General features: G+C 40.6%; 1 pseudogene; it reads right to left on the bottom strand.

Annotated features, from left to right (window-relative positions):
- Positions 1–4,684: 4,684 nt before the first annotated feature.
- The window catches only part of LOC111949819 (periostin-like), a 63,237-nt pseudogene continuing 56,334 nt past the window's right edge, over positions 4,685–11,587 (bottom strand).

Raw genomic sequence — 11,587 nt, forward strand, 5'->3', positions numbered from 1 at the left:
GGTAATTTGCCCCTTGAAAATCACTGTGTTGCTGTTTGTCAGAGTTTGGTATTGCTTGTGGTTGATCTCCCCCATCTCTTCCACAGTCTCATAAAATATAAACTGAATGATAGAAAGATCAGGGCTAAGTATATTTCTGTACTTCCAAAACCACATGGAAAAGCAATAGGAATCACTTTCACATGGTTTCTATGTACATGTACTTTATTACAATACAGAGAATSTTTTAAACARTTCTGAATAGGCTTCTGACTGGAAATTACATTTAATTGTCAAAATTGTGAAACATGGATCTCTTTGTCAGCCTCTTTGTGGTCAGATCTCCCTTATTCACAGATTCCCATCAGGAAAAAMAAGTCCTTTACTTCTATAAATCTTAATACCATAATCTACTTTAGAAGGATGAACAAAACACAGTAGACTCAAACAGGCRCACAGCAGCCTATTGAATGTCTGAAAGCAGTGGCTGAATTTTAGTCACAGGGTTTTCACCACGCGAAGTAGCAGTGCTTGCAATCTATGGAGTACATGTGTGTATGTACTACTACATTGCTAAATGGGTGCTAGGCTTATTCTTGAGAGGGCTTCAGCACTGGCAAACCCCTCCCTGGAGCTGCCAATGTCAGCCATCCATTAAAACGTATGGTATCAGAAGAAGCTACATATCATGTTGGCGTACCCCAGTGGATTCCATCCTCAACTCCAAATATAACTATTTTGGGTTCCATGTAGAACCCTCTGTGGAAAGGCTTCTACATCAGAGGAGGCTAGTGGGAGAAGCTATAGGAGGACGGGCTCATTGTAATGGCTGGAATAGGAATTAATGGAACAAAGTCAAAATGTGGTTTCCATATGTTTGATACCATTCCATTTATTACATTCCAGCCATCACAATGAGCCCATCCTCCTATAGCTCCRCCCACTAGCCTCRTCTGTTCTACATGTAACCCAAAAGGGTTCTACCTGGAACCAAAARYTTTTTTTCAAAGGGTTCTCTTATGGGGACAGCCGAAGAACCATTTTTGGTTCTAGATAGAACCTTTTTTTCTAAGAGTGTATGAACAGTGTTAGGGCTATAGTTAAACCCAGCAGTAATGACCATTACTGACCTCCTTCTCATGTGTAAATCAGAGGCCTGTGGAAAGCCTGGACGGACTAGGGACAGGCGACGGGGGCAGGGGCGTAGCGGAGGGGAGAGAGGGAGGAGAGGGGAGAGGAGAGAAGAGGAAATAGGGGACGGGGTAGAGAGGGATGGGTAGAGAGGGATGGGGGAAAGAGGGGAAAAGTCCTGTCAGTGGAATAAGAAGCACCGTAAAACACGGAAAAGGCCTTTACTGCAGTACATATTATGACATGTGGTGGTTGCTGATGGTCTCCATTAAGACAGCAAAGCCTTATACACTGAAATTATGGAAAAGATCCTGCCAATCATAGCTCTTGCAGAAATGTTCCATACGAGTATGGGCATATAGACCATTTGACTCTGAGGTTAGAATACAACACGTCAGTGGCACTGTCGTGCTCAGTTGCAGGGATATGTGGAACTTGCCTCTGCAAGTCTGAATGTCAATCTGTTGTCCACTGGAACTGAGCCTCTTTTCAGAAAAAAATAACTGTCTTAGAGTCAACATGAGAATCTGAAGAAGCTGTACAAGAAACGCATTGTTCGTTGATGCAGAGCAGAGGAAAAATCAAATAAAAAATACTGTATACCTAAAGTAAACTCTTTTCAGGTTTAGAAATAAAGAACTGCTGTACTGTTAACAAACAAACCTGAAAATGTGAATAGAGTTGTCAATTGATGCACTGCATAAATAATAAAAGTCAAGGTRGGTCGCCTGTCTTTTRMTGTGTGAGGTTTTTACACTTGTTTTTGGATGGGAGTTTGTGTCAGGGCTCCTTCTTATTGTGATTTCCCTGTCTCTGTAATATCATACCAGTCTCTGTGCGTCACACCGTCCTACAGCCTAACTGTAAATATAATTTATGTCTTTACAGGATGCAACAGTAGGCCAAGGCTTACCCTCTCCACTAACAGTGGAATAGTCTCTATGTCACGCCCTGACRTGAGATATCTCTGTTTTCTTTATATTTTGGTTAGGTCAGGGTGTGACMAGGGTGGGTACGCTAGTTTTTGTATTGTCTAMGGTTTTTTGTATGTCTAGGGTTTTGTAGGTCTAGGTGATTTGTATGTCTATGGTGGCCTGATATGGTTCCAAATCAGAGGCAGCTGTTTATCGTTGTCTCTGATTGGTGATCATATTTAGGTAGCCATTTTCCCTTTGGTGTTTGTGGGTTCTTGTTCTATGTTTAGTTGCCTGTATGCACTACTCATATTAGCTTCACGTTTTGTTATTTTGTTCAGTGTTCATTCTTAAATAAAGAAGAATGTACGCATACCACGCTGCACCTTGGTCTCCTCCTTACAACGGCCGTGACACTCTAAGATGGATGTGTTGCTTTTCTGCAGTTGGAAATGAGCTGTTGCAGTGTTTTTCTTGGTGAGGATTTAAAGATCATAAGGATGAAATTCAACCTCTCAGAGAGAGAACCAGCACAAAGAAATACAGATGACACTTGGAAAGCAACCACTGAAACAGAAATATGAAATTTGAAAGTGTTTTGTTGAAGATGCACTATGCAGAAATCGCTCCATTTCCTGGTTGCTAAAATTCTAATAGTTCGCCTAATTTCAGTGTATGTGACAAAACAAGCAAGTTTAGTGTAGAGAATCACTGTACAATCTAAACCGCTCTGAAATATATTTTCCATAACCAAAAATAATGTATTATGAGCTGCTTGAAGCTGGTGTACAAAACCGAAAGTAAAAGAATGGGAAGCATAGAAATAGCGCACATAGAACAGATCTACCACTTCTTAGACTTACTTTCAATGAGAATGACCGATCTATAACACCCATTCCTAATGATAATTAAACTAGAAATCCAAAATGGCAGCATGTCAAGTCCTTTGTCTGTGACTAGTAGATTTTAACCTACTAATAACCTATTTATGGTTGAGTAAATCCACAATTTCCTTGTTGTGTAGTGCAAACTATTTTGTTTTGCTGGTGTAAAGATCGAGGGTCTCCCTCAACTCGGATGCATTTTTTTGTCGCTATTTGCATTTCTTTACTTGAAGTTTACCAAAGTAACCCTATCTCTGGCTGGCCTGAGTTCTTTCTTCAGCTTTCCCTCCGCGGAGTGTCTCGTCCAAGCTGCTCCTCTTCGCTCTCCGCCTGGCTGTCAGAGGCAGCTCAACAATCCCCAACCCTTTTTCTCAATCGGCCCCCACACCCAATCTACTCACACGCGCACACTCTAGTGATGGGTATTCCGGCTCTCTTCAGTGAGCCGGCTCGTTCCGCTCAGCTCACCAAAAAGAGCCCGGCTGTCACCCCTTGTGAAAATACTTGAAACCCTTGTGAGTGAACAGCTAAAAGAGTTTTTAAATACTAACTCTATTTTATCAATGTACCAATTGGGCTTCAGGAAGAAGCATAGCACAATTACAGCAGCCATGAAGGTTTTAAATGACATCACTGAAGCCCTTGACAKAATAACAGCACTGTGTCTCACCTTTTATTGATCTCTCTAAGGATTTTGATACAGTTGATCATGCTATACTGAGGCAGAGATTGTTGAGTCTAGGTCTTTCGGAGCATGCAGTTGCATGGTTTGCTAACTATCTGTCTGATAGAACTCAGTGCACTCAATTTGATGGGCTTATGTCTGTTAAATTGTCTGTCTGTAATGGTGTGCCCCAGGGCTCTGTACTTGGGCCCCTCTTATTCACTATTTATATAAATAATTTWGACAAAAATTTGTAAAATGTGCAACTTCACTTTTATGCTGATGATACTGTTATTTATTGTTGTGCCTCATCTCTCACAAAAGCTTTCCAGAACTTGAAGACTGCTTTTTATACTGTTTATAAAAACTGCTACTGTACAGTGGTAAATATGAAAATAAAAGCTTATTCCAAATTCAACTAACACACCCACCTCTGTGTCATATTATTTATTTTTTTATCTCATGTGTCTGTACATCCCGGGACAGTCCCCTATCTCAGCCCCTTTTTAGGTGTCCCAACTTTTCGTTCTACATAAAAAGTCTAAGAGTGTAGAACCAATGACAATCGCAGAATGTCATTACACTTTTTGGTGTTTAGTAACAGATGTCTATTTCCATTCATTAAATGGTGCGAAGAACCCGTAAAGTCTTAAAGTCTAAACTCTTCACCCTTAAAGTCTGACATTCGGGGGTCTCTATTTTTTTGGACTGGACCTCCTATGTGTGCACAAACTTCCCTGACATTTTTTTTATGGACCTAATAGTAAAGATATTTGACATTTGCTTTAGATTTGACTTCGTTCTCACTTTATGAGTTTCTCTTTAGAGGGAGCTAGTTTAAAGTTTAACAATTCTAGCATTGTCAGACTTTTTTATAGATTTTAGGAGATCTAAAAAACAGACAATCCCTTTTCCCTCCTCAAACAACTAGCGTTATATTCAGAAAATGGAATTCATTAAGTAGACAGGGACCAGTACACTGGCACAAATTTTCTCTGCAAATTAAGTAAATGTGATTCTAAAATGTGACTTGACTTTAATTCCTTATAGCGATGAACTACTAAAAAGTTTTCCAACTAAGGTTTTTCTCCTGGCGAATGATGCACTTCATATCCAAGAATATACTTTATTGAAAAATGTTTAAAAACTGCATTTAAAAAAGCTATTGAGAGAATACAGTATGTGAAAAGTTAAGTTTGTCAGAATGTTGCACATTTGAAACATCTAAAAGCAAAGACAAGATCAATATCTGAATGTTTAGCTAGGTAGAATAACAGACAGTCAGACAGAAAGGCAGAAAGAGAAAGCAAACACACTACTGTGACATTCAAGTCAGATCAGAGCTGAAATTACATCTGGTAGAAAAATATAAACATTTGCAGAAATTAAGTTACAGTCAGAAAATAGCAATCACATTTGTATTTTATTTATTTTTATGTAAGCACCACAAACTTGATATTATGCAGAGGTAAATTAAAAAAGTTCCCAAAAATTACTAAAACTTCCCAAAAATCCTGTTGTATCACCTRAACCAAAGGTTAAGGCTTCCAATAGCTTGGTTTTAAAGATTATTTTGCTACCCCTGGCTAGCTTCTAATCTTTAATCTCTAATACACCCGCAAAACCCACAAATATGTGTACACTATTTACATATATTGATGGCTTTTAGTTATCTTTAGATACATGCACCAATGATTTGTGTTTTGTTTAGCAAATGGCTTTACTGGTTTCACTAAGTTCAAGTTCTGATGTCTACACACACGTCATTTGGAGTGTAGCGCTTGTATGGGAGACCATTCATTGACATTATCTCTGTTGTTCCTCTCTGGTTGCTCGTGCATTTTCAGTCACCTGGTCTGTCCATGTTCATGCTCTTTGTTCCTTTGGTCTGACACTCCTTCTGGGACCAGCTAGGAACAGAGACAACAGAAAGATCATCATACACTTAAAATCATAGAAATAAAGTTCCTAGAATGGACATTCCCATTCAAGTCAATGTTCTTGGTCATTCTATGTATATGGTCACAATCACAGCTCCTCATAGGATGATATTACCAATCATTTGAATCCCTCCAACACGGTCTAACATTATGTTATCAAGGAATCATGTTTTACCTGGAATTCTCCTGCTAATTACTGGTCTTGGGTTTCCCACTGTGAAGACACATTTACGACGCCAAATATCACAGGGTGGAAATGTGACAGTTAGTTTGAATCGTGTTTGTCAGTCTCTGCTTCACACTATCTGCTAAACCCAGATTCTAACATAACCTGTCACATGTCCATCCAGTGACATGCATAGATGTGATTTTCAATGAAACATTGCATTATTTCCTATATATTAAGTTATCTATCTATGACCAGAGGGGTGATGTCACTGACCTTTCTGCTGGATGTTGGCGATACCAATGCTGGAGCCACTGTTGCTGGCCGAGTACTGAGGACCTGTGGATGACATCATAATGAAACCCTACATCAGTCTTCACATAGAAACATCATGTTTTCACAGAGGGGCAGCTGTAGGAGTCATGAGGGGGGTGACGTACAGTAGAGGGGATTCAGTACAAAAGACTCACATCTGCAGTCCTGTGTCTCACCTCACCTCAGCAAACCAAACACACCCTTCTTTGTTTCATGTGGTGCATCAATACACTATATAGCAACTATAGACCAAAACAGGCATAGCATACTGTAGCCTACAATACGTTTATTTTACTAGATGTTACTATGTACCCAGAGTTCTTCAGACCTCATGGACAAGAGTCAATAAAGACATGTGTGTCTGTGAGGTATGTACCTGAGACCACTCTGGTAACTTTGGTGACCCTGGGCTCTCCCTCGATGACTCGAGTGACCTTGGTGAACTTTGGCTCACCTTCAATGACTCTGGTCACCTAATAATCATAATCATGTATTAGATTTATGTAACGCTTTTCCTGATTGCTAAAAGTGATTTGGTGGGTACATGGGTGGGTACAACGGTTGAAGCATGGGTTGTTACATTGGTGTTACCTTGGTGATGGTAGGCTCTCCCTCAATCACCCTTGTCACCTTGGTGATGGTAGGCTCTCCCGCAATCACCCTTGTCACCTTGGTGAAGTTAGGCTCTCCCTCAATCACCCTTGTCACCTTGGTGATGGTAGGCTCTCCCTCAATCACCCTTGTAACCTTGGTGATGGTAGGCTCTCCCGCAATCACCCTTGTCACCTTGGTGATGGTAGGTTCCCTTTCGATAACCCTAGTCACATGGGTCACATCAGGAACTTTAGAAAGAGAGAGAGGACAACAAGTTTAACAACTGGAATAAACAACAACAAAAGCGTCATTGAAGAACATGAAGTTTAAAGGGCACACTAGTAAGATCTGAAGGTTCGAATAAACTTAGAAACTCTAGACTCCACAAACTACAGACATGTAGTGTGTCAGTGGTTCCTCTACTCCTTCTTTAATAGAGATTACAGTTTATAGGTTTTATCAAATTAGACTGAATGGCAACATTTCACAGACTCTAAAAGGATTCATATGACTGGAATATTTGACATAATCAAAGGAATTGTGGATATGTGTTTTGCGGATACTTTCCAGGTAAAGGCTTTCTCCATGACATCAGTTTTCCCCTTAGAATTGCAACTACACTACTACCGGTCAAAAGTTTTAGAACAGCTACTCATTCAAGGGTTTTCCCTTGTTTTTAATATTTTCTACACTGTAGAATAATAGTGAAGACATCAAAACTATGAAATAACACATGGAATCATGTAGTAACCAAAAAAGTGTTAAACAAATCAAAATATATTTTATATTTGAGATTCTTCAAAGTAGCCAGCCTTTGCCTTGATGACAGCTTTGCACACTCTTTGCATTCTCTCAACCAGCTTCATGAGGTAGTCACCTGGAATGCATTTCAATTAACAGGTGTGCCTGTCACACCCTCATCTGTTTCACCTGTCCGTGTGATTGTCTCCACCCCCTCCAGGTGTCGCTGATTTTCCCCAGTGTATTTATCCCTGTGTTTCCTGTCTCTCTGTGCCAGTTCGTCTTGTATGTTTCAAGTTAACCAGTGTTTTTTCCAGTACCCCTGCTTTTGCTGTTCTCCTTTTTCTAGTCCTCCCGGTTTTGACCCTTGCTTGTTCTGGACCCGCCTGCCTGACCATTCTGCCTGCCTTGACCACGAGCCTTTCTGCCACTCTGTACCTCCTGGACTCTGATCTGGTTTTGATCTTTTGCCTGTCCACGACCATTCTCTTGCATTACCCTATTGAATTAATAAATATTGTAAGACTCCAACCATATGCCTCCTGTGTCTGCATCTGGGTCTTGCCTTGTGTCATGATAGTYCCTTCTTAAAAGTTAATTTGTGGAATTTCTTTCCTCCTTAATGCATTTGAGCCAATCAGTTGTGTTGTGACAAGGTAGGGGGGTATACAGAAGTTAGCTCTATTTGGTAAAAGACCAAGTCCATATTATGGCAAAAACAGCTCAAATAAGCAAAGAGAAACAACAGTCAATATGGAAAATTTWGAGAACTTTGAAAGTTTCTTCAAATGCAGTCGCAAAAACCATCAAGCYCTATGATGAAACTGGCTCTCATGAGGACCGCCAAAGGAATGGAAGACCCAGAGTTACCTCTGCTGCAGAGGATACGTTCATTAGAGTTACCAGCCTCAGAAATTGCAGCCCAAATAAATGCATCACAGAGTTCAAGTAACAGACACATCTCAAAATCAACTGTTCAGAGGAGACTGGATGAATCAGGCCTTCATGGCCAAATTGCAGCAAAGAAACCACRACTAAAGGACACCAATAAGAAGAAACTTGCTTGGGCCAAGAAACACAAGCAATGGACATTAGATCGGTGGAAATTTGTCCTTTGGTCTGATGAGTCCAAATAGGAGATTTTTGTTTCCAACCGCCGTGTCTATTTGAGACGCCGAGTAGGTGAACAGATGATCTCCGCATGTGTATTTCCCACCGTGAAGCATGGAGGAGGAGGTGTTATGGTCTGGGGGTGCTTTGCTGGTGACACTGTCTGTCAGTTATTTATTTAGAATTCAAGGCATACTTAACCAARATGGCTATCACAGCATTCTACAGTGATATACCATCCCATCTGGTTTGGGCTTAATGGGACTATAATTTGTTTTTCAACAGGACAATGACCCAACACACCTACAGGCTGTGTAAGGGCTATTTGACCAAGAAGGAGAGTGATGGAGTGCTGCATCAGATGACCTGGCCTCCACAATCCCCCGACCTCAAACAAATTGAGATGGTTTGGGATGAGTCGGACCGCAGAGTGAAAGAAAAGCAGCCAACAAGTGCTCAGCATATGTGGGAACTCCTTTCAAGGACTGTTGGAAAAACATTCCAGGTGAAGCTGGTTGAGAGAATGCCAAGAGTGTGCAAAGCTGTCATCAAGGCAAAGGGTGGCTATTTGAAGAATCTCAAATATAACACTTTTTGGTTACTACATGATTCCATATGTGTTATTTCATAGTTTTGATGTCTTCACTATTATTCTACAATGTAGAAAATAGTAAAAAATAAAGAAAAACCTTTGAATGAGTAGGTGTTTTAGAACTTTGGACCGGTAGTGTATCACTTTCAGAATCTTGACTGGAGATAATTGTATAATGTCACGCCCTGACCTTAGAGATCCTTTTTATGTCTCTATTTTGGTTTGGTCAGGGCGTGAGTTGGGGTGGGCATTCTATGTTTTTGTTCTATGTTTTCTATTTCTATGTGTTTGGCCGGGTGTGGTTCCCAATCAGAGGCAGCTGTCTATCGTTGTCTCTGATTGAGAACCATACTTAGGTAGCCTTTTCCCACCTGTGGTTTGTGGGTAGTTGTTTTCTGTTTTTGTGTCTGCACCAGACAGAACTGTTTTGCTTTCGTTCGATGTGGTTTTTTGGATTAAATCATGAACACTTTAAACGCTGCACCTTGGTCCACTCTTCCTTCAGCCCACGAGAACCGTTACATATAAACAGTAACTTGAACTTCTGTGCATATTTCTCTTTGATGTCAGGAATTAACCACACAAATCAAAGGTCAGGATTAAGCCCAATAAAGAACGGTTATTTTACCCAGAACAGATAAAACCTTCCAGGTGTCTGCTACTATGGCAAGTCTTTTCTTGTTGCTGTCTGTACTGTAATTATCTGAACAACCATAATGTTTTTCCCTCTTGGACGTGGGTCATGAATTTCATTGAAGGCCGAGATCCCCCCTATCTGAACTGTGCCAACTATTCTATCAACTCTTGTAGCACAATGTCTTCAAGTCTTTCCAAGACTAAATGTGAAATATCATTTAAAATTATATACACTGAGTGTACAAAACATTACATGACATAGACTAACCTGGTGAATCCAGGTGAAATCTATGATCCCTTAATGATGTCACTTGTTAAATCCACTTCAATCAGTGTAGATGAAGGGGAGGAGACAGGTTAAATAAGCATTTTTAAGCCTTGAGACAATTGAGACATGAATTGTGTATGTGTGCCATTCAGATGGTGAATGGGCAAGACAAAATATGATTATGGTAGTAGTTGCCAGGCGCACCAGTTTGAGTGTGTCAAGAACTYCAATGCTGCTGGGCTTTTCATGCTCAACAGTTTACCATGTGTATCAAGAATGGTCCACCACCCAAAGGACCTCCAGCCAACTTGATATAACTGAGGGAAGCATTGGAGTCACCATGGGCCAGCATCCKTATTGAACGCTTTCGACACCTTGTTGAGTTCATGCACTTARGAATTGAGGCTGTTCTGAGGGAAAAAGGGGATGCAACTCAATATTAGGAAGGTGTTCCTAATGTTTTGTACACTCAGCGTATTACACAAAGCTAAGATTTATGCATGAAGAATGTTGCTTCGATCCTTTAACTGTAACTTACCTGACTCAATGACGCGTGTGATGATCGTCCTCTCTAGAGGAAACAGAAGACACACAGCAGTTAGTCACTGGACAACAACAAAGTTACAAATAAATGTAGTTGCAATGCAAAAAGGTACAGCGGACATCTAAGACTTGGACAGATATAGTTTAACTCACTCATGAATGTGAGGGGGATTTCCTTATAGCTGTATCCTGACACGAACTGTGAATGAATGGAAAGAAGGATTAGAGGCTGTAAACCATATTATTGTAGGTCTGTGTACACATCATTCTGCTCAACTCCAATGCAGAGGGCAACAATGTACCTTCAGATGCACTGCTTGGGATTTGTGAAGGCAGGAGAAATTTCTGCCTCTATTATGTGGTGGGTACTGTATTTGTTCAAGGCTTTACATGACGTCTTGTCATTTTAAGGTAATTTTGTAACAAACACTTAGATGTTAATCTCATCTTGTTAGCTCAGGGTTCTCTGGCATCGTAGTCATTTTTCTAATCATAATAACCTGTCTGGCCTTGTTCAGTACTGTAAGTAATGCTGTGGTATGATAGTCATGTGGGTGTGGCCTATTGTCCTGGTTCATTAAATGGGCGTGGTCTGTTCCTTTATGTGGGTGTGGCCTGGTACAGTAACCTTGATCTCCATGTACTTGATGAGTCTTCTCAACAGCCCAAGCAGGTCAGAGTTTCCAGCAGGCAGCTCTACAGGACATTAGAGTAGAGGGTGTTAGACATACTGGCAGCACTTTACACTAAGGTACATACAGCACAGTACAGGGTGTTAGACATACTGGTAACACTTTATACTAGGGTACATATGGCACAGTACAGGGTGTTAGACATACTGGTAACACTTGTATACTAGGGTACATATGGCACAGTACAGGGTGTTAGACATACTGGTAACACTTTATACTAGGGTACATATGGCACAGTACAGGGTGTTAGAAATACTGGTAACACTTTATACAGGGTACATATGGCACAGCACAGTAACGGGGTGTTAGACATACTGGGTAACACTTTATACTAGGGTACATATGGCACAGTACAGGGTGTTAGACATACTGGTAACACTTTATACTAGGGTACATACAGCACAGCACAGATAGCAGG

The sequence above is a fragment of the Salvelinus sp. IW2-2015 genome, linkage group LG22, assembly GCF_002910315.2.
Source record: "Salvelinus sp. IW2-2015 linkage group LG22, ASM291031v2, whole genome shotgun sequence".
In the NCBI taxonomy this organism is placed as follows: Eukaryota; Metazoa; Chordata; class Actinopteri; order Salmoniformes; family Salmonidae; genus Salvelinus; species Salvelinus sp. IW2-2015.